Raw genomic sequence first — 22520 nt, 5'->3', positions numbered from 1 at the left:
CAAGAGTTAGCCAATAAGAAGCTAAAGCTAATGGGCCAAGCAGTGATTTAATTAATATAGTTTCTGTTTATGTTGGGGCTGAGCAGTTGGGAACCAATAAGCGGCTTTCTTCCAACCAATTAGTGCCCATGTGGCAAACTAAAATCCACTTCAAACCTGAGAAGCTTAAAAAGGAATTCTAGACATAAAAGTAAAGAGTTTAACACAGCTTCTTGCTGTTTGTTGGTGGCTTGCTCCTGCTCCTTTGAGAGAGGTTTCCTGACTCAGTGGTAGCAGAAATAAAAACATTGCACTTTGAAATGTCAGCTTTCTGAGCTGTCCTGCCAGTGCAAATTCTGGCTCTTTCAGGAGACCTAGTATTTAAATGGGGTTTTGAGCAATGTACTACAACCTGCTTAATGGGAACATAGACCTGCCATGTACCTAAAACTGGGGCAATGTGCACAGCTTGCAGAGGCAGTGAACGGACTTCCACCATGTTGGACTATGTGGAGCAAGCAGGAAGTACTTTATATACCCTAGTAATTTCACAATTTAAGTTTTTAAAAAGTCCTTAGCATTTTAAGAAGTACTTCTGGACAATAAAGCATTACAGATACACAATACAACAGATTCAGACATAAGAGACCACTAAATGAGTCACAGTGTTGGATAAATGTAAGTAGGCTTGGGAGAGAAAAGAAAAAAGAATATAGAAAGTTATAAAAAAAATAAATGGCTTAAGAAACAAAATAAAACAATGTCTTTAAAGAGATAGATACAGTCATAGATTAAAGGAGTAAATATAATAAAATAAATATTAAACTTATATAAAAAGAAATAGAGTAATAAAAATTCCACATAAATATGGAGAATAGACAGAGAGTCTGGATTATGTATATTATTGTGTTTTCTTTGAATTTCTTGACTGTGAAGGAGCTAAGTAACCAACATATATACTTCAAAGATATCATGTCTTCAAAATTTGGGTCTAAGGATATGTTGCTCTGGAAAAGAGCTTCTTTTTTTGTTTCCACAGAGGATGAGAACCTGTAGATTCATTCCAGGCTAATGTGGTTTGATGCACCAAGACCCCCTGAAAGGTCACCTTGAACACTCCTCAAAAAATTACTTTGCCCAACAAAAACAAGAAACAGTTTGGAGAAGAGCTACATCCATATTCCCAAATATTGTTTATAAATGTTTCTTTACATTTAAATGGGGATATGCTATAGAAATTTGCATTGGTATGGATCTTGGTTTATTGATACAAATTTAAGGTCAGTTTTGTTGTATTTCTATTTCTGACCTTGATTAAGGTATTGTGTTTGTCCAGCTCATTTAAAAATGTAATGTATAATTAATAAATATAGGTTAATAAATAATCATCTATAATAGTCAAGCTTGTAGTCATGGTTAGGTTTTCTAGATATATTTCAGTTAGATAGGTATTATTCAAACCTTTCAAAGACTATAGAATATGGCATTTAAAATGTTTAGGAACTTAGGACTTTTTATGAGAGTGAAACACTTCTGCTTCTGGCAGCATCAATTACTTCAAGAGGAAGATGGGGATCAAAGAGGCTCCTTATGGAGCTTGCTAGCCATTTGGGCAAGAAACTGCTCTTGCCTGGACTGCTTAATGGTATGCTGTGTGAACTGGACATGCAGGACCCACAGAGAAATGACTGTTGAACTTTCCTAAAGATGAGACCATCCTTTAGGGTTCCTGCTTCATGAAAGAGTCTGCCAGACATTCTGCAGGACACAGAAGAAAGTGACTGACAAGCTGCCAATGTAGACAGAACTGTCTTTGAAATTTCCTGCTTCATGAAAAAGTCTGCTGTATACTATGGGTCTGTAGGCTGATGATGGTTGCCCCAACATTACAGAAGAACTCTGTGTAACTATCAAGGCAAAAAGATGTCTCTGTCAATTCTGGAGTTTTAGAAGTTGCTTACAATGCACTTTCTGTTTACTTAGGTAATACTATATCTTTCTGGAGTCTTCGATGAAGTTGAAGAATTTATAGTCATAGTTATAGTTTTACTTAGTTATGATTAAAGATAAAGTAGATGTGAATATTGTAACTGTAATTATTGCTTGATACCTGTTTTACTAAATGCAATTTTACTTTGTTAAAGTTAAACCTTCCTTTTATTTAAACAGAAAAGGAGAGATGATGTGGGATTCCCCTCTCTACATTGTCAATACCGTTGGTTAATAAAGAAACTGCCTTGGCCTGTTGATAGGGCAGAATAGAAGAAGGTGGGGAAAATTAAACTGAATGCTGGGAGAGAGAAAGAGAAGTCATGGAGCTGCCACCAGAGATAGACATGCTGAAACTTTGTTGGTAGGCCACAACTTCATGGTGATGCACAGATTAATGGAGATGGATAAAATTAATCTGTAAGAGTTAGCCAATAATAAGCTAGATCTAGTGGGCTAAACAGTGATTTAAATAATATAGTTTCTGTGTGATTATTTCGGAGCTGAGCAGCCAGGAACCAGCAAGTGGTCTCCTTCCAACAAATGTAACACTTTCTCGTAGTAAAACAAATATTCTGCAGCATGAGCAAATGCAACACATATTTACATAGTTCAATAAATGCAATACATATTTGCATAGGCAAACAAATATTCTGCAATATCAGAAAATCAAACTCAGTTAATCAGGTTTGGCAGCAAGGAGCTTTACCCACTGAGTCATGTTACCAGCCTACTAGCTGTTTAATATATTGTTTTTTGTAAGCAATATAAGCACAGTTATTTTAAAAAAAACAAGCAAGTTAGGGGCTGAAGAGATGATTCATGTTAAGGACACTTGGTGTTAAGTTCACAGCTCCCATGTGTGATGGCTCACAGCTGCCTATAATTCTATTGCTCTTTTCCTGCTTCTATAGGCACCCTCATAATCATGACACACACACACACACACACACACACGCATACACACATATACACACAGAGTCATGGGAAAATTATTAAAATATTTTAAGAAAACTAAGTGAACTAAAAAGATATAAATAAAACAAATATTTCCAAAAAAAAGATTCCTTTTTATACTATAAGGCTTTCACATCTTAAGAATGAGAAGTTAAAGCTAAGGGAAACTTGTAAACAACTTATCATATTTAGCCAAAAAAGTAAAAACCTAACAGAATAGAAATAAAAGTTTACCTCCTCTATAGTTTCTCTAAAGATATTTGGGATACACCACATACATATGTGCAGACACACATACTAAGGAGGTTTATTTTTGAAGGAAAAGCTATAAGATATAAAAATGTTAATTTGTTTTTGTTTTGTTTTGTTTTACGAACAGGGTTTCTCTGTGTAGTTTTGGTACCTGGCATGGAACTAGCTCTTGTAGACCAGGCTGGCCTTGAACTCACAGAGGTCCATCTGCCTCTGCCTCCTGAATGCTGAGCTTAAAGTCATGTGCCATCACTGCCCAACTAATTTGTTATTTTTAAGAGAAAAAAGTATAAATTATCACCTAAAGCAGATAACTAGTTGTTCTTAAATAAGAAAAATATAAGACAAAAGCTGAGTGAATGAAAAACCTCTATAGAATTTATAGAAGATAGCTCTTGTAAAAAATAATCTTATTTTTAATCAAGGTAACCTAGGATAAAGGGGAATTGCATGGTATTATCTAAAATTGAGTATTAACATCAAAAGTAAACTGATATAAAACTATAATTTAAAACTTAAATATAAGTATAACAAGCAATGAAATTGAAGTAGTAATGATGAACCTCTCATTTAAAAAAATCTGGGATCAGACAGACTTAGTCTAGAAAAAACAACAGACATGTAGACCAATATAATAAAATAGAAGGCCCAAACATGAGTCCTCATAACTATAGTCACCTGATATTTGATAAAGATATAAAACAAGAAAAGTACACTGAAGAAGAGGCAGAGTATTCAACAAATGGTGTTGAATAAAATACACACACAAAAGAGTAAAATAATACTCATGCCTATCATCCTGTCCAAAAATTAGATCAAAGTCAATCAAGGCCTCAATGTAAAAAGTGAAACACTGAAAATGGTGGAAGAAAACAGGGGTAGTGCCTTAAAAGACATAAGTATAGGAAAGGACTTTCTCAACAGGACTCCATTTGACTCCTAATTGGTTGTCTAATGCAGAGTGGTCAGTTATGAAACCATATACACATAGACAACAAAAACAGACTCAATTAAGCTGTATTTACATATTTGTACATAACTATAAGTATATATATATATATATATGTAACAATAATAATCATAAAACTTAAACTTCAATTATCTCATCATCACAAATTATACAAATACAAAAAATAATTTGGTAGAACTTCATCCTAAATCAGACAGTAAAGAAATTGTTAAGATAAATGAATTTCATAAGATTTATCCAATTCAAATTGTATACAATATCTTATTTAAAAATTTTTCCTCTGAAAAAAGTGCAAGATCCCCTGGAGCTGTAGTTATAAGCTATTGCCAGCCACCCAACATGAGTGCTTGGAATTGAATTCTAGTCCTCTGCAAGAACAGCAAGTGTTCCTCATTTCTGATCTGTAACGGTGTAAATGAATGCAGAGAGATTGTAAAAATATATATACAGCTTTAATGGCGAAATAGACTTACAGAACCACCGTTCCAACAGAGACCAGGAAAGCAGAAGAGATGGTTGGGAGCATGCTCGCCAAATTTATAGGCAGACATTAGCCCGAGGAGAACACGCCCCCTAAGGGGCGGGACTTATCCCTACATCTCCCCTTTTTGTCTAAATAAGACAGAACTAAACCAAATACAACTATATACAATAATAACAAATAATAAATATAACAAACAATATTGAGAACAAAAGTTTTGCTAAACATTCTATCTCAAGGAGTCTAAATAATGTAGAGAGTAATTATAATTATATAATCTTCAACTCCATCAAAGATCTGAGAAGGGAATAAATATTACTTAACAAACGAGATATAGCCAAAATGTGCAACAATTGACAGAGACAACTGACTACCTGGGCAATCACCCAAAGTCTCGTTTGCAATGTTGAGTCAACCAATTTGGGCTAAGGCCTAACATAACTGACATACCATTATTAAAGGCAAGGAACTTTTCAAAACTATCTTACCCTGTCTTGGCAGGATATGACAGTCCTGTCTTATCCATTGATGCACGCTCTGTATCTCTGTCAGTGGTTGAGGTATGGGTATTTCTTTGCCCAAAGGCCAGTTCTGCCAAATAGAAAGGCTCCAGGTGGAGTGTCTTTGGTGCTCAACATTCTCTCGGGAATAGAGGGGTGTTGCCAGGAGCAATCGTGTCTCACTACCACACAACTCTGAGTTAGATTAAAGGCCATTTTCTACAGCTCTTTGAAGAGGTTGAAGATTATCTATCTATACTGAGTATAATCTCTATATATCTAGAGAACCTGATTAGTCTAATTATAAATGACAAACTTAGATGACTATTTATCTATATAATTCTTAATATCTATCTAACTTAAAGACTAAGACAATAAACGACTGTGAAACAAATGAGGACAATGACCTCCAAATATAAACAATGTACAAATATACATTGCAGTAGGTAAATATATATGGATACACAAACATTATATAACTATCTTAATCAGAGGTAGAAATGTACACTGCAATATGGTAAATATATACAATATATATTTATCAATACAATATATGTCAATACATAAAAAATGTTTTAAACAGAGATAGAAACATGCATGCATACAATAGTCAATATAATTTAACTTTGTATCAATATACAAGAATCGATACCAATATATTTGTCTAAAAGCAGTAACTCACAATTATAAATCTATTATCCCATCATTCCCTCTTTATTTTTTTTTCAAAATGATCCCCACGCTTATAAAATTCCTCCCCCAACCTCCCAACCCCTAAATGATGTCCCTAAACCCAGGGGTAAACTTTACTGGGAGAGGGGATGTCGTCCTCTAGAATTACTTCCAGCTGTCATGGGGGCGACATTCTTTCTGGGGGATCCTGTGAAAGTAAAATGATGGTTAAATTTCAAGATCAATGTCTTTTAAAATTGAAAATAGTCTCTGAGTATTTTGGGGAGGTCTGGCCAGAATGTTGTACAGGATGTGCACCATTTCAGCTAACCAAGTTGGGATCGTATTGTGCAGCTGCAAAACAGGTCTTGTAGTAGTGCTATCAATATCATGACATCATATCAACCAGGTAGAGTTGTTGTTGTGGGGACCCATCTTCTTCCTGGAAACTTCAAATATCACTTCAGGAAAAACTCATTGTTCATTGTGAAAAACTTAAACATTAATCATATAGACATATATAGACATACATATATATATTCAATGAAAGGCATGATAGATATATTCAATGAAAAGTATGATAGATATGAAGAAAAGCACAGATGTTTTCTAAACTCATATTTCTTTCTGTCCCATATCATGGCTCTTGACATGAGACAGAAACTCCAGAAACTCTGGGCTTTTCTCTTACTAACAGGCTTGGAATTGGAGAGGGACTGAGCCAGAGTCCAACTTCAAAACCAGCTCTACATATTTATAAAGAAATGTTTAATAAGACATATATATATAATTTAATACTTACAAAATGTGTCCATCCATCAGTAATTAAATATTCAGGGTCCCGTAATTTCTTTGAAGATGAGTATTTTCCTGTGGAGATAAGAAAAGAACCCTGCCTACAACCTATCTGTATTTCTTACCATCAGTATGCTTGCCATCCTTATGAAAGAATTGTTATTTATCTTTTCCAAGTGGCTTCTCTTCTTCAAACTGAACCTTTATTAATTTTGACGGTATCCACAATTTTTCCTCACCTGTGGAGATAAGAGCAAAACCCCTTCCCCAACGTAGCACATCTCCTGGCTTCCATTGTGAGGTCAGCACATCCTTGAAATAAACTGGTTGATTTAGTTCAGTAGACTTTTCCATTATCCAATGTCTTTCTGCAGCCGTTGTTCCCTTCTCATTAGCGTTGAGAAAATTCAAGGTTAACAAAGCATTATGTAACCTATTTCTGGGGGTGTTTTCCACCCCTTTCTGTTTGTTCAACATATCCTTTATAGTTCGATTTGATCTTTCTATGACTGCTTGACCTGTAGGATTGTATGGTATACCTGTAACATGCTTGATATTGTAATAATCAAAAAACCGTTTCATTTTCCTAGAAATATAAGCAGGACCATTATCAGTCTTTATTTGTGTAGGTATACCCATGATAGCCATGACTTCTAATAAATGAGTGATTACTGAATCAGCTTTTTCTGAACTTAAAGCAGTTGCCCACTGAAAGCCTGAATAAGTGTCAATGGTGTGATGAACATATTTTAATTTGCCAAATTCTGCAAAGTGGAACACATCCATCTGCCAAATTTCATTCCTTTGGGTGCCCTTTGGATCAGCCCCTGCAGGCAGTGGCATTTGGTTATAGAAAGAGCAAGTAGGGCATTTCTTTACAATCTCCTTAGCTTGTTGCCATGTAATTGAAAACTCTTTCGTCAAACCTTTGCTATTAACATGATGTTTTTTATGAAATTCAGAGGCTTGTAGCACACTATCAATCAATAATTGATCAATTTCTGCATTACCTTGTGCTAGAGGACCTGGCAGACCCGTATGAGATTGGATGTGTGTTATGTACATAGGGCAAAGCCTGTTCCTGATCAGATCTTGAACCTGGAGAAACAATGAGGTTAGTTCTATATCATCAGGTATAAATTCAGAAGTTTCAATATGTAAAATAACTCTTTCTGCGTATTGTGAATCGGAGACTATATTAATAGGTTCTTTACAATCCCTTAGCACCATAATAATGGCATATAATTCCTTCTGGACAGAATTATAAGGACTTTGTTCCATCTTATCCAAGTCTTCTGATTTGTAACCTGCCTTCCCTGATTTATTGGCATCAGTATAGAATGTACGGGCTCCAGTTATTGGAGCATCACGGACGATTCGAGGAAGAATCCAAGAAGTTCTCTTTATGAAGTTAAGCCTCTTGCTTTTTGGATAGTTGTTATTAATGTCTCCAAAAAAATTAGCACAAGCTCTTTGCCATGGTTCATGATCTTCCCATAATTTCTTTAGTTCATCAGCAGTGAAAGGCACTATAATTTCTGCTGGGTCTATGCCTGCTAGTTGACGAAGTCTCAGCTTGCCTTTTATAATTAACTCAGAGACTTTTTCCACATAAGTTTTCAGTTTTTTACTTGGTTTATGTGATAAAAAGATCCATTCCAAAATAATATCATCTCTCTGCATTAAAATTCCTGTAGGAGAAATTTTTGATGGTAGTATGACGTGAATACAATCGAGCTCTGGATTCACCCTGTCCACATGTGCCTGTTGTAATTTTTCCTCAATCATTGTCAGTTCCTTTTCTGCTTCAGCTGTTAATTCTCTAGGACTGTTTAAATCTTTATCACCATCCAAGGTTTTGTTCAAATAAATTATTAGATCAGGTGTTATTCCAATAGCTGGTCGTAGACTGGAAATGTCTCCTAACAGTCTTTGAAAGTCATTAAGAGTCCGTAGGCGATCTCTCCTAATTTGTGCTTTTTGTGTCTTAAGTTTTTGCAAACCTATTTTATAACCTAAATAATTAACAGAATCTCCCTTCTGAATCTTTTCAGGAGCGATTTGCAATCCCCATTTAGGTAAAAGTATCTTTATTTCTTTAAACAGTCTGTTCAAGGTATCCATGTTTGAATCGGATAACAAAATGTCGTCCATGTAATGGTATACTATAGATTTGGGAAATTTCTTGCATATTATTTGCAATGGTTGGTTCACAAAATATTGGCACAGGGAGGGGCTATTTAACATATCCTGGGGGAAGATGGTCCAGTGGCACCTTCTTGAAGGTTGAGAATTGTTATAAGTAGGCACTGTGAAGGCAAATTTTTCTCTATCTTCTTTTTGCAAAGGTATAGTGAAAAAACAATCCTTTAAATCAATAACTATGAGAGGCCATCCTTTTGGTAATAAAGAGGGCAAAGGAATTCCAGATTGCAGAGGGACCATAGGTATAATAACCTTGTTGATGGCCCTGAGATCTGTCACCATTCTCCATTTACCTGATTTTTTCTTAACCACAAATACAGGAGAATTCCAAGGGCTGGTAGATTCTTCTATATGTCCAGCATCTAACTGTTCTTGTACCAGCTGTTCTAAAGCCTGTAACTTTTCCTCAGCTAAAGGCCATTGCTTTGTCCATATTGGTTTCTCAGTCAACCATTTTAGAGGCAAGGTTGTTGGTATCTCTGAAGGGACATCAATTGTTTGTTCTTGTACAGACAGAATGGCCGGTTTTCTCCATTTGTAATATCTTTTAATATTATTCTCAGAAATATAGGCTCTAGAAGTAGCAGGAATGTTAATTTCGGTATTCCATTGTTGTAATAGGTCACGACCCCATAAATTCATTGCGATATTGGCTACATATGGCCTTAATTTTCCTATTTGTCCCTCTGGCCCTATACATTCAACCCATCTCGTGCTCTGCCTTACTCAAGATAGGGTTCCAATTCCCAGGAGCTGAACATTTACATTCTGAAGAGGCCAATACGGAGGCCAAGATTCTGGGGTAATGATACTTACATCAGCACCTGTGTCCAGCAGGCCAGTAATAAAAATGCCATTTACACACACTCTCAGTTTAGGTCTTTGATCATTTATAGAAGTTTGCCAAAACACACGTAATTTATCTTTCTGATCATTATTGCTTGTAACAGTAGGCATGGGGCTTCCTAATTGTCCTGACGAGGCACGTTCTCTGCAGAAACTGGAAATGACTGAACCATGTTTGCCATGGGGGCCTGTGAGGCCCCCCCTCTCACATTTCCCGTCTGTATCAGGTTGCCTTGTCTATCTCTTGTAGACCTGCATCCATTTGTCCAATGTCTTCCTTTTCCACATCTTCTACATAAACCTGAAGGCTGAGTCCTCCTATTTCTGTTATTTCTAGAAGATGCATTATTATTATTATTATTTCTGAAAGATGCATTGTTATTATTATTATTATTTCTGAAAATGTGTTGTCTACAATTCCTTTTCATATGACCCATTTTGCCACAATTAAAACATTTGGTATTCTGGTGTCTCCTTTTACCATTGGAAATTGCTTCTTCTACCCATGCTTCAGTGCCATAATCAAATGTATCAACATTGAGTGTATGCAAGACCCATTCTTCCAAGGGCGCTAATCTGAGCTTTAAAGGCCCCCAAATCCTTTTGCATTCCACATTTGCATTTTCATAAGTCAAAGACTCAATCATTATACGTCTTGCTCCTGGGTCAGATATCCCTATTTGTACAGCCTTAGTTAATCTTTGTAAAAAGTCACTAAAGTGTTCTCTCCGACCCTGTTTAACTCTGACAAATGATTCCATTCTCTGTTCTGGGTCTTGTACCCTGTCCCAAGCCCTTAAGGCTGCTGTAGTACACATGGAGAGTGTGTTTTCATCCAAATTAGCTTGTTCCTGAGGGTCGGAAAAGAGCCCTTCACCTAGAATTTTATCTAGGGAAATGTCAATTCCCTTCGCTTTTTCCTGCTGTTCTAAGAGTCTAGCCTCTTGCCTGAATAAGCATTTCCATTTGAATTGCGGTCCGCTCTCAAGTACCACAGAGCTCAGCTGGAGCCAGTCCGAGGGGGTTGCTCTGCTTGTCATGGCCCAAGATCTTAGCATCTCTTTAACAAAAGAGGCATGCATCCCAAAAGTCATGACAGCCTGTTTTATTTCCTTGAGATCATTCATACGGACAGGCTCCCATGTGTCCTCCTTTATGACCCTAGGGTTTCTGGAACCAATCACCTTCTCTGTTGTTATTACTGGAAAGGCAGGTAGAGCTGTAGGTAGAACTTTGTGGAAATTGTCCCGGAGAAATTTACCCACAGATGTAGTTAAAATTTGCCTTTCTACCCTTTGCTCTTCTTCATCAGAATTTAGAAATTCCTCAATCTTTTCAATTCTATTCACCATTGCCTTCTGCAATGTCTGAATCTCCTGTCCAGAATTATGTTCCAAAGCCTTCATTGAGGATTCTAAAGTATGAAGTTTGTCCGTTAGAGATAACGTCTCATCTTTGGACATAATTTTTATGGCATAAACCGTGCCTTCTTGTATTGACAATCTTTCCGTCAATCTGTCATAAGCTTTAGACAAACTCCGATTGTCACATTCAGCAGTTTTGATTCTCTCAGTTAATGTTTCATTTCCTACAGAAAGGGACTGAAGCTTACGGTCGAAATCAGCTGTTCCCTCTTCCATAGTAATGAATTTCTCCTTAATATCAGCCACTAATGTTTCAGTTCCTACAGAAAGGGACTGAAGCTTATGATCCAAATCAGCTGTTCCCTCTTCCATAGTAATGAATTTCTCCTTAACATCAGCCTGGAGAACTTCAAACTGATTCTTGAGAAGATTGTTGTCATTCTCAATTGTTTTTAAGCATTCAATCTCTGCCTTAAGAATCCTGGATTCATCTCGTAAAGACTTTATCATATTTCTATTATCAAACCATTTAGTGCCAATGAAAACTATGAATCCCAGAAGGATCCATAGATGTGGGGTGATAGACACCTCTTGTAAAATGTTCCACATGGTACAATTAAAAAAAACTGTTAAATTCTTGAACATTTTTTACCTGCAATGATCGGTTCCTGCCAGTGGTGGTCTCTGTGTTTTTGGAGCTTGTCCTAGAACTAGCTCTTGTAGACCAGGCTGGCCTCGAACTCACAGAGATCCGCCTGCCTCTGCTTCCCAAGTGCTGGGATTAAAGGCGTGCGTCACCACTGCCCGGCCAAGTCACTTTGTATCAGACCAAATCTGCTGCTGTGGCAGCTTTTGTTGCAAAACCTCAGGTTCTTGAGCTTCTGCTAATTCAGGCAGTGGGGTTCCGCTGCAAACTTAGCCAAGGCAGGCAGAATGGGCCTGTGTGGCCGAGTGTGTCTCAGACTCGGCACTGGGGCCGGAGTCGAGAACTAAAATACAGCACCCAGGAGGGTGCTGTGTTAGCTAGCGGGCTACCCGCTTGAGTCCGGGGCAAAATAGCCTGATGTTGGATGCCAAAATGTAAACGAATGCAGACAGATTGTAAAAATATATATACAGCTTTAATGGTGAAATAGACTTACAGAACCACCGTTCCCGTGGAGACCAGGAAAGCAGAAGAGAAGGCTGGGAGCATGCTCACCAAATTTATAGGCAAACATTAGCCCGAGGCAAACACGCCCCCTAAGGGGCGGGACTTATCCCTACACTGATCCATCTTTCCAGCCCTATTATTTATTAAACAGTAGGCAGTGTGAGCTTGAACTGGAGCAAAACATCAGGGTCTCAATTCTTGGATCTACAGTGCTCAAAAGGATCTTTTAAAGAAGAATTCTTTCATATTCCTATAACTCTTCTTCTTTCAGAAACCTCAAGGTAAAGCTCACTAGGGAATCATTTCCCAACATGCGAATATTATCTTTGACCGAGGCAGTTTTCCAAAGGTCATAGATTAAGACTTAAGTGCTATCATGAAAGTCTTATCTTTTTTAAGACTTAAGTGCTATCATGAAAGTCTTATCTTTTTTTCCTGCCGTCTTCTTCCTTTTCTATAAAGTATAATTCATGGAACTACACTATCGCTGGCTTTAAAATGTTGTTGTAGTGGAGAAAAGTAAGAGAGCAATTGTTGACTTTGCAGGCTAATACCCTAAATTAGGACTCTTTTAATGTTAATGCTTCTTCATGTTCTCATTGAGAATTACCTAAAACCAGAAGGAAAGAGTACAAAATTAACCCTGATATTTTAGATTTCTCAATCTTATGTGCTTTCATATATTCACTGGAAATGGTACCATGAACTGTGTAATCAGTCAACTACTTGCTACCCAAGTATAGAAACCCTATACAATCTATACCTACAAAACATAGATTGAATTTACAGATATCTTATACTTAATACCCAGAAACTATGTACAAGAATATGAATAATTGCTGATATGATGTCACAGAATTCAATTCAGTAAGGTCTTCTTCATTAAATATGGTTATAGCCATTTTGTCCTTCCCTAAAGGTACCACTAAATGGGCTGAGAATATACTTGTTGGCAGAATGGTTTTCTACCATGCATAAAACCCTAATTTCAATTTCAATCACAAACACAAAAAGAGGAGCACTAAAGAAAGTTTTACATTGTCATGTTCACAAGATATACAGACTAATGGATGGATAAATTTAATGGACACCACCTTGTGGTGCTACACAGATTATTAGAAATGGGTTAATCAAGATGTGAGAATTAGCCAAGAAGAGGCTAGAACAGGTCAGGCAGTGTTTAAAATAATACAATTTGTGTATTGTTATTTCGGGCAAAAGCTAGCCATGTGTGAGCTGGGCGGGATGAAAAGCAGGCCTTCCCGCATCATCACTACAGGCATCAACTTTCAAAGGTGAAGAAGAACTGGGAAGATGGCTCAATGGGTTAAAATATTTGTTGTGAAAGCAAGAACTAAATTCAAGTCCCTAGCACTCAAGTAAAAGCCAGCGTTGCTGTCAGTCAGCCTGCCTAGCTAAAATGGCAAATTTCAAGTTCACTGAGAGATCTTGCTCTGCCGCAAGTAAATAAGGCAAACAGATAGGATACTTAGCATCTTCCTTCAGCTTTCACATGCATGGGTCTATGTGCTCACACACAAACACACAGACACATGCATACACATCACACACACAAACAAAATTAAATGGTGAAAAAGAGTTGGTTTATCCCAAAGAAGGTTCAAGAAAGGTTCCTAGGGGCTTGGTCTTGGAATATTTTGTATTTTATAGCAAATCAGACTTTCAAGGATATTGGACAGGTGAAGCCACTTCATAAACAGTAGATTGAACATTTTTGTACAGTAATACCAAAAATATTGAATAAAATACCACATGGATTTAGATCTTTCTTTTCTGTATTAGGTTCTTATGTGTGCTACTAAACAGAACTAAACTTATCTCCTCATTTATCACTATAAATAAGTGTTATAAAAAGGATATTCAATTTTGCTGTTTGTCTAATATAACCAAAAATTAAATACACACACACACATGCATATATATGAAGTTGGCAGCTGGTTGACTGGGATCTTGAGTGGTGAATGACAAGTGTATCTATTTCCAACATTTCCAAGTTTTGTGTTCCTTTCTATGAATCTTCAGATATGACATACTACCACAGCTTTGTGCACAACAGAAATGACTACTTCTTTAGGTCAGGCCACATCACAGTGAACTATGATCCTTAATTGCCACCATGACCTGAACAAAAACCATAAACAACTACACTTGAATACTGTTGACCTATTTTTATTATCTGAACTTTGAATTATTATTATTTTACTTTTGATGAGTTCATTTCATGGAAACTCTTGTTAAAGAGCACATTTTAGTTTTTAGTTTCTTAGTAAAATCCTACTGTGAGCTATCACAATAGTCTGCCTGGTACAGGGTCTTGCCTCAAAAGTTTGAAACAATCATATTACAATCATTATTTGTGTATTTAATGATCTCATCACAGAATAACAAAAATATGAATAATTTTTTTTGACATTGTGACTTTTGGGTTCCATACTAAGACCAAACAAGTCAAGATGGTGACAGAAAGGCATTGGTGTCTAGGATTTTGATCAATCTTAAAACTGAGAAGCTGACCCAAAGGATATGTGTGTTAAATTTAACTAAATTTTGTCTAAGATTGTCTATATATGTAGCAAATGATAATCTAACTTAATATGTGAACATACTGCAACCTATTTTAATAATACGAAAGTTCTCCTTAATCTAGTCTTTCTTTCAAGTTTCAGTCAGCTGTTCTCAAAAATTACATTTAAAATTCTAGGAATGAGCAATTTTTAAGTTTTAAATAATTTTAATTCTGAATGTTGTTTTAATTGTCCTATTTTACCAATATTTTTATTACTAATTATTGCTTTTATTCGATTGAGAGGTGCTTGGAGGGTAGGAAAGGCTGTACAATTCTCTGGAATCATCTGTGAAAGTTCTGACCTAACCAATGGCTTCAAGGATTCAAAATTTGAAGATGATATTTAATTGGGAAGTCAAGAAACTGTGCAAAATGGTGCTTAGTTGGAGGAAGTGGGCCACTGAGAGTGTTGCTTTGAAGGGCACATCTTCGCCCCAGTCTGGTCTCTCTCTTTCTCTCCTTCCTGACCATTATCAGGTAGGAGATAAGTGGCCTCTGCCAACATGCTCCCATTTCCATAATGTTCTGCTTTGTTTCAGGCCCAAAACACTGCAGCCAAACATGGGCTGAAAACTTTGAAACCATTAGACAAAATAAATCTTTCCTTCTTTAGACTCTTCCCTTCTGGTTGCTGTTTATAATAAGTGTGGCAAACATATATAGTTATGAATGTACATAGTTAGGAACTATATACATGGTATCTGCTATCCATTGTGGGGGGTCTTGAAATGTATCTGTTAAAGATAAAGGGAGACAACTGTAGTAATTTCATTCTTGTCATACCAGCTGAGGTTCAGACAACTACAGGCTGTAAACTGCTCAGACAATGCCTAAACAACAGGAACCACAAGCTGTAACCAAACATGATAATTTTGTACATCATTTCCATGTTCTATTTATAAATACTGATTGCCCATGTGGTGGGGGTAGAGCTCTCTGAACTTTTTCTGATACAGAAAGTTGTCAGATTCATGAGTTGTTCTTCAATCAAATAAGTGGGCCTAAATTTATCTAATCCTTTTAACAGTTCTAAGGACCATTTTGACTAGCACAAATTCAAATTAGTAAGTACAGCTTGAGCTTGAACTTTTCAAGAACTTTTAAGGTCTGAGTAAGATTAAAAAGTCAATTGAAATTTCAATAAAAATGTTAATAAAACTAAGATGTCAAGACAGAAATAATATTGGTTTCAGATAATGATTCCCATACATCATTCACTACAGTAGCCCATATAAGACATGATGGTAAGTTTGCTTAGATAAGGAGTTGGAAAATTCTTTTTATCTTTTAGAAAAAGGTCTATTTATTCATTTTACGTATGAGTGCTCTATCTGCATGTATGCCTTTATGCCAGAAGAGAGCATAAGATCCCACTATAGATGGTTGTGAGCTACCATGTGATTGCTGGGAATTGAACTCAGGACCTCTGGAAGACCAACCAGTACTCTTAAGTACTGAGCCATCTCTCCAGGCCACAAGCAAATTATAATCCACAGAACCAGAACCAATCTTGCCTCCTGTTTCTGTAAATAAATTTTTACTAGAACACCTGCACACACATTCATTTATGTATATTTTTGTGATCTGTGGCTACTGCTACTTTATAAAATTAGGATTTAGTTGCAGACAGATTATATATGTCTCAAAAATAGCTGAAAATATGCACTGAATGATTTTACATAAAAATAATTTTAGGCCCTGGCCTGGATTATAAGCAGTGAAGGCAGGTATAAATGAATGTGCATATTATAATTTGGAAGTTGAACACAAACAAGCTTAGTATTTTCTAGGAACAGAAGAAAATACCATTGTGGGATTTTTTTTTCTATTTAGTATCCTAACACATTGTTCCTAGGTTATTTGGTTGTTTGGATTTTGGCCTTTTGTTTTAGACAGATTCTCATTATGAAGAAGTGACTAATCTCAAACTCATGATATTCCTGACTGGGTCTTTTTAGTGCTGAGATTACAAGTCTGTGAAATTATGCCTAGCTGTTCCGAGGTTTGAATCCATCCATATATTTACTCATTCCTAAAATATGTTCTGCGCCATACAGTATGTAAGTTCATACACTATGTAAGTTGTTACACACACACACAAACACACACACACATGCACACATAATCAAGAAAGTCAACAAGTAAATAATTTCAATGCTTTCCTTCCTTCTTTTCTTTCTTTCTTTCTTTCTTTCTTTCTTTCTTTTTCTCTTTCTTTCTTTTTGAGACAGGGACTTTCTATGTAGCCCTGACTGTCCTAGAACTTGCTATGTAGAGCAGGATGGCCTTGAATTTTACAGAGATCCTCCTGCCTTTACCTTCCAAGTGCTGGGATTAAAGGCATATGCCAGCCACCATGTCCCCTGACAAGAAACTTTTCTTCTACTATCCATTTACTATTGATCAAATTGTACTTGGACTCTGTCTTGCCTGGTTATTCATACTTTCTCTATTTCAGCCACTAAAATATACTGTATTTTAAGATTACTATCTTAACAACAGATAATACTAACACTGCTTGACAGACATAACTTTACATGCATGGTCTCATTTAATCATTATAATCTTACGAGATGGATACTAGTATTATACCCACATATGAAATAGGACATTGAGGTTCAGAGAAGCAAAGCCTTTTGACCAAATTTGTAGGTGTGTTCCACATAGATGCATTTAGGGTATCTAATTTTCCTCCCTTATTTGTTCTGTTTCTGGGGAGCATCATGTACCAAAGGCACCCACCATCACTGCTGCTAAGGCATAGGTTTATAATAGCAATATTTGAGTCCATGTATTATTTTCTGGAAGCTCTTAGCATAGTTTATTACAGACTGATGTCAAGTATCTAGAGCCAATGAAAGTATTTTTTTCTGAAAGAACTCTTTTTAGGTTTAACTTGTTTTTTTTTATTATAGTTCCAATTGTATATGATTTACTTAGGTTTTAATCTCATCTTGGAAACTCATTCACTACTGCCAGGTTCCTTCATATTACCAGACATTAGATCATGCTTTCCTTCTATCTGGAATATTCTCCTTTTTCTTATTTGCCTGGTCCCCACTGATTTGTTCTTTAAGCTTAAAACTACAAAGGCATGAACTATGTCCTAGTTTTGATCATCATTTTGTACTCAGAGATCATTGCACAGTTTGACATATATTAAGAATCCATACTCGTTGCATGAATGAATAGCAGTCAGATTAAATCTAGATTTTCATTTTATTTAGTTATTCTTAGCATTAATTCACATTTTGGGTATAATCTTTAGTGTGTATATTCAGTGACCTTAGGCAATTCTTAACAGATATTAAAGAATACATCTTATGCTTGAAAATCAAGTTTGAAAAAAATTTTTTTGTATTTGAAAAATACAAAAGTTCAAAATGCTGCTTGTTCACTGCAAAGTAGAGATATGCAGAAAGAGAAATTATAGTCCAGAATAATTGATATGTGAAGCATATGGACTCAGTGATAAAGTAGAATATATATTTACATAGAAAATAACAGTGCAAGAATCACAGAGGAATACCTAAATTGAATTTTTAAAAAAAGAATATCAATTTTCCAAATAAACAACTGCAGACAGAAAGAATTCCAGGATAAAACCATAGAGAAATATTAAAAGCCTCAGTAATAATAAAAATGTTTTCTTCTTCTGTTGATGTTGGATTTGCAAACTATTTTTGTATCTTTATGACATATTATTTCATGATTCATTTCTTAGTTTTTTTTATTATGCATTATTATTAAGTTTCATTCACACAAGGTTGCTCATTCCTTGTGGTTTATTCCTCTTCTAAAGCTCACTATATTAGCACTGTAACTGGGCCTTTGATTCAAAATGCTCTTCCGAATGTATGGAAATTCAGTAGTGAGGGATAGAAAGATAATATAAGAAATTTAGTTCTTACAAAACCTCGATAAACTACTATTAATATTAGCATAACCAGATTATAGAAGAGCACAGAAATAGCAGGAAGGCAACCAGAATTTTACATGCATTTTAATATCCTGGACCCGTCTTTCTCTTATTATACCTCCAAACCTGTTCAATGAAACTAGAGCACTTGACTGATCTTTCTGGAATCTAGTCTTTAAAGGCGCCCCCGTGAGGCTCCCACTCCTGCAAGACCGGAAGGAGAGGAGCAGGGCGGGGCCTTAAGATTCTCTGCAAGGCTAGAGCAGGCTGGGGGAGGGGGAACGGGAGTCAGTCTGCCTTGGGGGCTGGGTAGTAAAAAGCAAAAGGAGTGACTAGGCTGCCCTTCAGCCACTCTTTGCTTGATTTTGTCTCCGCCAACTTCTGAGTCGCAACCTCCAGCACAGGTAGGTGCCGCTGCTCGGGTCTGGGAAGGGGTGTCTTAGGTGGCCAGCACCCACGGGTTCACCTCATCTTGGGCTTTGGGGCCTGGCACAGTGGGCCGTCGCGGCTCCAATCCCCATCCAGGCTGATAATACTAACCTTACACTGACTGAGGAAAACATTTCTTTCCTTACTGCAAGGCTGTTCTCACGATTTGTGCTGGTTTTGCGACACAGTCCTGGCGATCAGCATAGGGCATTTTTGGGCCTACCTAACACTGTGAAACAGCTGAAGCAAGCTGCGTTTGAGAATGACACCCAGTATACATGTTTTCAAACTCGGTTAGACCTTCCAGCCCTGAATTCGCCACTCATTTGGTCTCTACAGTTTAGCATGCCTCATTTTGCTCAGCCATGAAGCTGAGGGAGGAAACTTGCTTTTGCAAGAATTTACAGCGCTGCTGTCTTTCTCTCATTTTCACTAATGTTCTCTGACCAGATTTTACCCTTAGTGTGCCCCTCTTACCCAGATCAGGGCTGTCAATGTAGTTGCAGAATAAGTCTTGGGAGAAGGTAGGCTAGAAACCTTTCTTTCTGTTCTGAAAAAAACTATGAAGAACCTTTCTAAATTATTGGAAATATTCATTTAGTGCACGAATTGAATATCAACTCTAAAATGCTCTTATGAATACTTTATTAGTAAAAAATTTAAACAAAATTATAAATGTTATGTACTGAATGAACATAATATACCACCAGTAAGTTTCATGAAAAAAAAATAGTTTTAAGTTTCACTATTTAATTACTGAATAAAAATGCTGAACTCTCCTATTTAGGAGCACTTCAATAATCCATTCTCCTACAGTGGATTTATTTTATTGTTGCATTTTAGCAGGATACACTTTGGTTAAAACTTAAAAGCAGTTCATTTTACATTAGGTAAGTGACTACAAAGATACAGAAGTAATATGAACTCTTTGGACAAATATCGGGTCTTCCAAGTCGTCCTTATTGTAGAACAACCATGAAAAGAAGATATAATTTACCACAATTTAAAGAAGTTATACATTATCTCATAGACAGTGTGATGAACAGAATGTTCGCTCTAGTAGAGTTTGAGGACTTCTACTGTGTGATCCTCCCACTTCTTTCTTGGAAATAAAAACTGGAACAAATAGCTTCCTTGTCTTGGTGTCTGTCTCAGGAGTCAGTACTACTCTGCCTCTGTTTGTCAACTCTGAGAATGGCAGCAAAATATCCATTCAGTGTCTAAGCTTTTTCTAGCAGCTGTGTTTTCTGCCTTTTAAAACCGAGGCTCCTATTGTTCCATGCAAAGACTGAAAGCAATGAGAGAATCTTGGGAAAGCCCAGCCTGTGCCACACCTGCGAGTTCTAGGCAAGAAGTGGCTGATAAAGAAGGGAGATATTCTTCTGAGTAAAAAAGTGGACAAATGGCTTCTTGAATGGTCTCAGGAGGGTGGCGCTGAACATTTGTTGAATGGTCTTGAGGGTGACATTAGGCTTGATTGTTTGGAAGGACCCACTGGTGACTGTTTTGTTAGCCATATTTTTGCTCTTTTAATCTGTTTTCCTGTATTCCTCATACTCCGTTAAGTAGTGAATGCCTACTCTGTGCTAGGACAACCCACTTACTGTCCTTAGGAACATAGAAATGCAACATAGGAGGGAGACAGGAATTGGACCTTAAACGTGCTCAGTTATGAGGCATCCTCTCCCTTCTCCATCATCTGTTTCTAGCCAGTATAGAGTTTTGTCACTTCCACATCATGAATATTTTAAAAATCATTCCATTTCTCTTCTACCCTCCAAATTTCAAGCCAGCAAAATGTAATCAAAACACATTATATTCATGTATAATTATATATTGAAACTCCTTTGTATAATTTGCCAGACTTTTCTGAAAGGGCTGCAACATTTTTTACATTCAGAATAATAGACTTTTCTGAAAGGGCTGCAACATTTTTTACATTCAGAAAATTCACATTAACCACCATCTGTGTATGAGAAATTTGAATTATTTTTGCTCTTCTCAATTATATTATTTTTCCTTTTCAAAAACAATTATATTTTTTTCTTGTAGTGTGAGCTAGTATACAAATAGACATGTAGACAAATGGAATACAATAAAGGCTCCAGAAAGAAACATCTAAATTTTGCTTTTTTTTTTTTTTGGTTTTTCGAGACAGGGTTTCTCTGTGGTTTTGGAGCCTTAAATTTTGCATAAGGAATCAAAACATATTGAAGAAAAGACAGCTTTTTTGACTGGAAAAAACTATCCACATGTAGAAGAATGAAACATATTTCTCCCCTGTATGCAAATCAATTCAAAGTGAACCAAAAACCTTAAAATAAAGCCCAAAAATTGCTAGAAAATAAAACAAAGGGAAACACATCGGTATATAGGTATAGGTAAGGACTTTCTGAAAAGGACTCCAATAGCACAGGGAATAATTCCAGGGATTGGCAAATAGAATTATATGATACTAAAAAAAGCTTCTGCTCAACAAAGGAAACAATTCCTACTCTATCCTCTTGGGTCTTACACTCTTTCCACCTCTTCTTCAAGGAACCCTGTGGGGAAGGATTTGATGGAGACTTCCCATTTAGGGCTGAGTGTTCTGAGGTCTCTCATTCTCTGCATATTGCTTGACTGTGGGTCTCTGTCTTTGTTTCCATCTGCCAAAAGAGGAAGCTTTAATGATGACTGAACAAGGCACTGATCTGAGTATAGCAGAATATCATTAGATGTCACTACATTGTTGTTTAGACCAGTAGTATTTGGTTTTACCCTAGCTCTCAGCTATGGGTTCCATCTCGTGGAATGTGCCTTAAGTTAAATTAGATATTGGTTAGTTACTTCCACAAGCTTTGTGCCACCATTGCCCTAGCATATCATTCAGGCAGGATAACATTGTATATCAAAGTATTTGTGTCTGGATTGGTAATATATTTCTCTTTTGGTAATGTGCAAGTGCATTCCTGTACCAAAATTACTAGAACATAGGAGTGAAGACTCTATGTAGGCCATCAGCTCAACTTCTCTATGTTCAGTGAGTTATGTTGGTTTTGTCCTCAGCAATTGGGTCTTGCTGTCATTTTGTGGAGAACAACAAATAACCTTGGCAGCAGCCTGGGTTGTTTGAGGATTGAAAGAGACCCCTTTGGCCAAGAGCTTAGTTGTAAGCCAATCCCAGTGCTTCATTTGGTGACAAGCGATGGCCAGATGGGAGCTTTGTTTCCCCATTATCTGGTAACTTTCTTCAGATGACTTTCATATATGTAAATATTTTAGGAAGTCTCTACTGTATGAAGTTTCCATACTATTCCTCAAGTAACACTTAATTTTAGTTATCTCTCCCCATATTACCTCCCTTAGCCCCCTTGTTCCTCCAGTCCCAGCCCCACCTCTCAACCATATTGTCTATTTTATTTTTCTTTTCTAACAAGACC

At 36.6% G+C, this 22520-nt stretch overlaps 1 protein-coding gene across 4 annotated transcripts in view; it reads left to right on the top strand.

Moving 5' to 3' along the window:
• Positions 1-22520, top strand: part of Tmlhe (trimethyllysine hydroxylase, epsilon) — a 194880-nt gene that overhangs the window by 98973 nt on the left and 73387 nt on the right. For 2 of the 4 annotated variants that reach the window (XM_075956784.1, XM_075956781.1), the window contains exon 1: positions 18899-19073. The exons of 1 other annotated variant lie outside the window; for it this stretch is intronic. The gene's annotated coding sequence lies outside the window, so the exon portion shown is untranslated. Of the gene's footprint in view, positions 1-18898; positions 19074-22520 lie in introns of those variants that run through there. One more of the 4 variants, XM_075956783.1, reaches the window with a different exon arrangement.

This window comes from Microtus pennsylvanicus, chromosome X, assembly GCF_037038515.1.
Source record: "Microtus pennsylvanicus isolate mMicPen1 chromosome X, mMicPen1.hap1, whole genome shotgun sequence".
NCBI classification, from domain to species: Eukaryota; Metazoa; Chordata; class Mammalia; order Rodentia; family Cricetidae; genus Microtus; species Microtus pennsylvanicus.
This window is presented reverse-complemented; position numbering and strand designations above follow the sequence as displayed.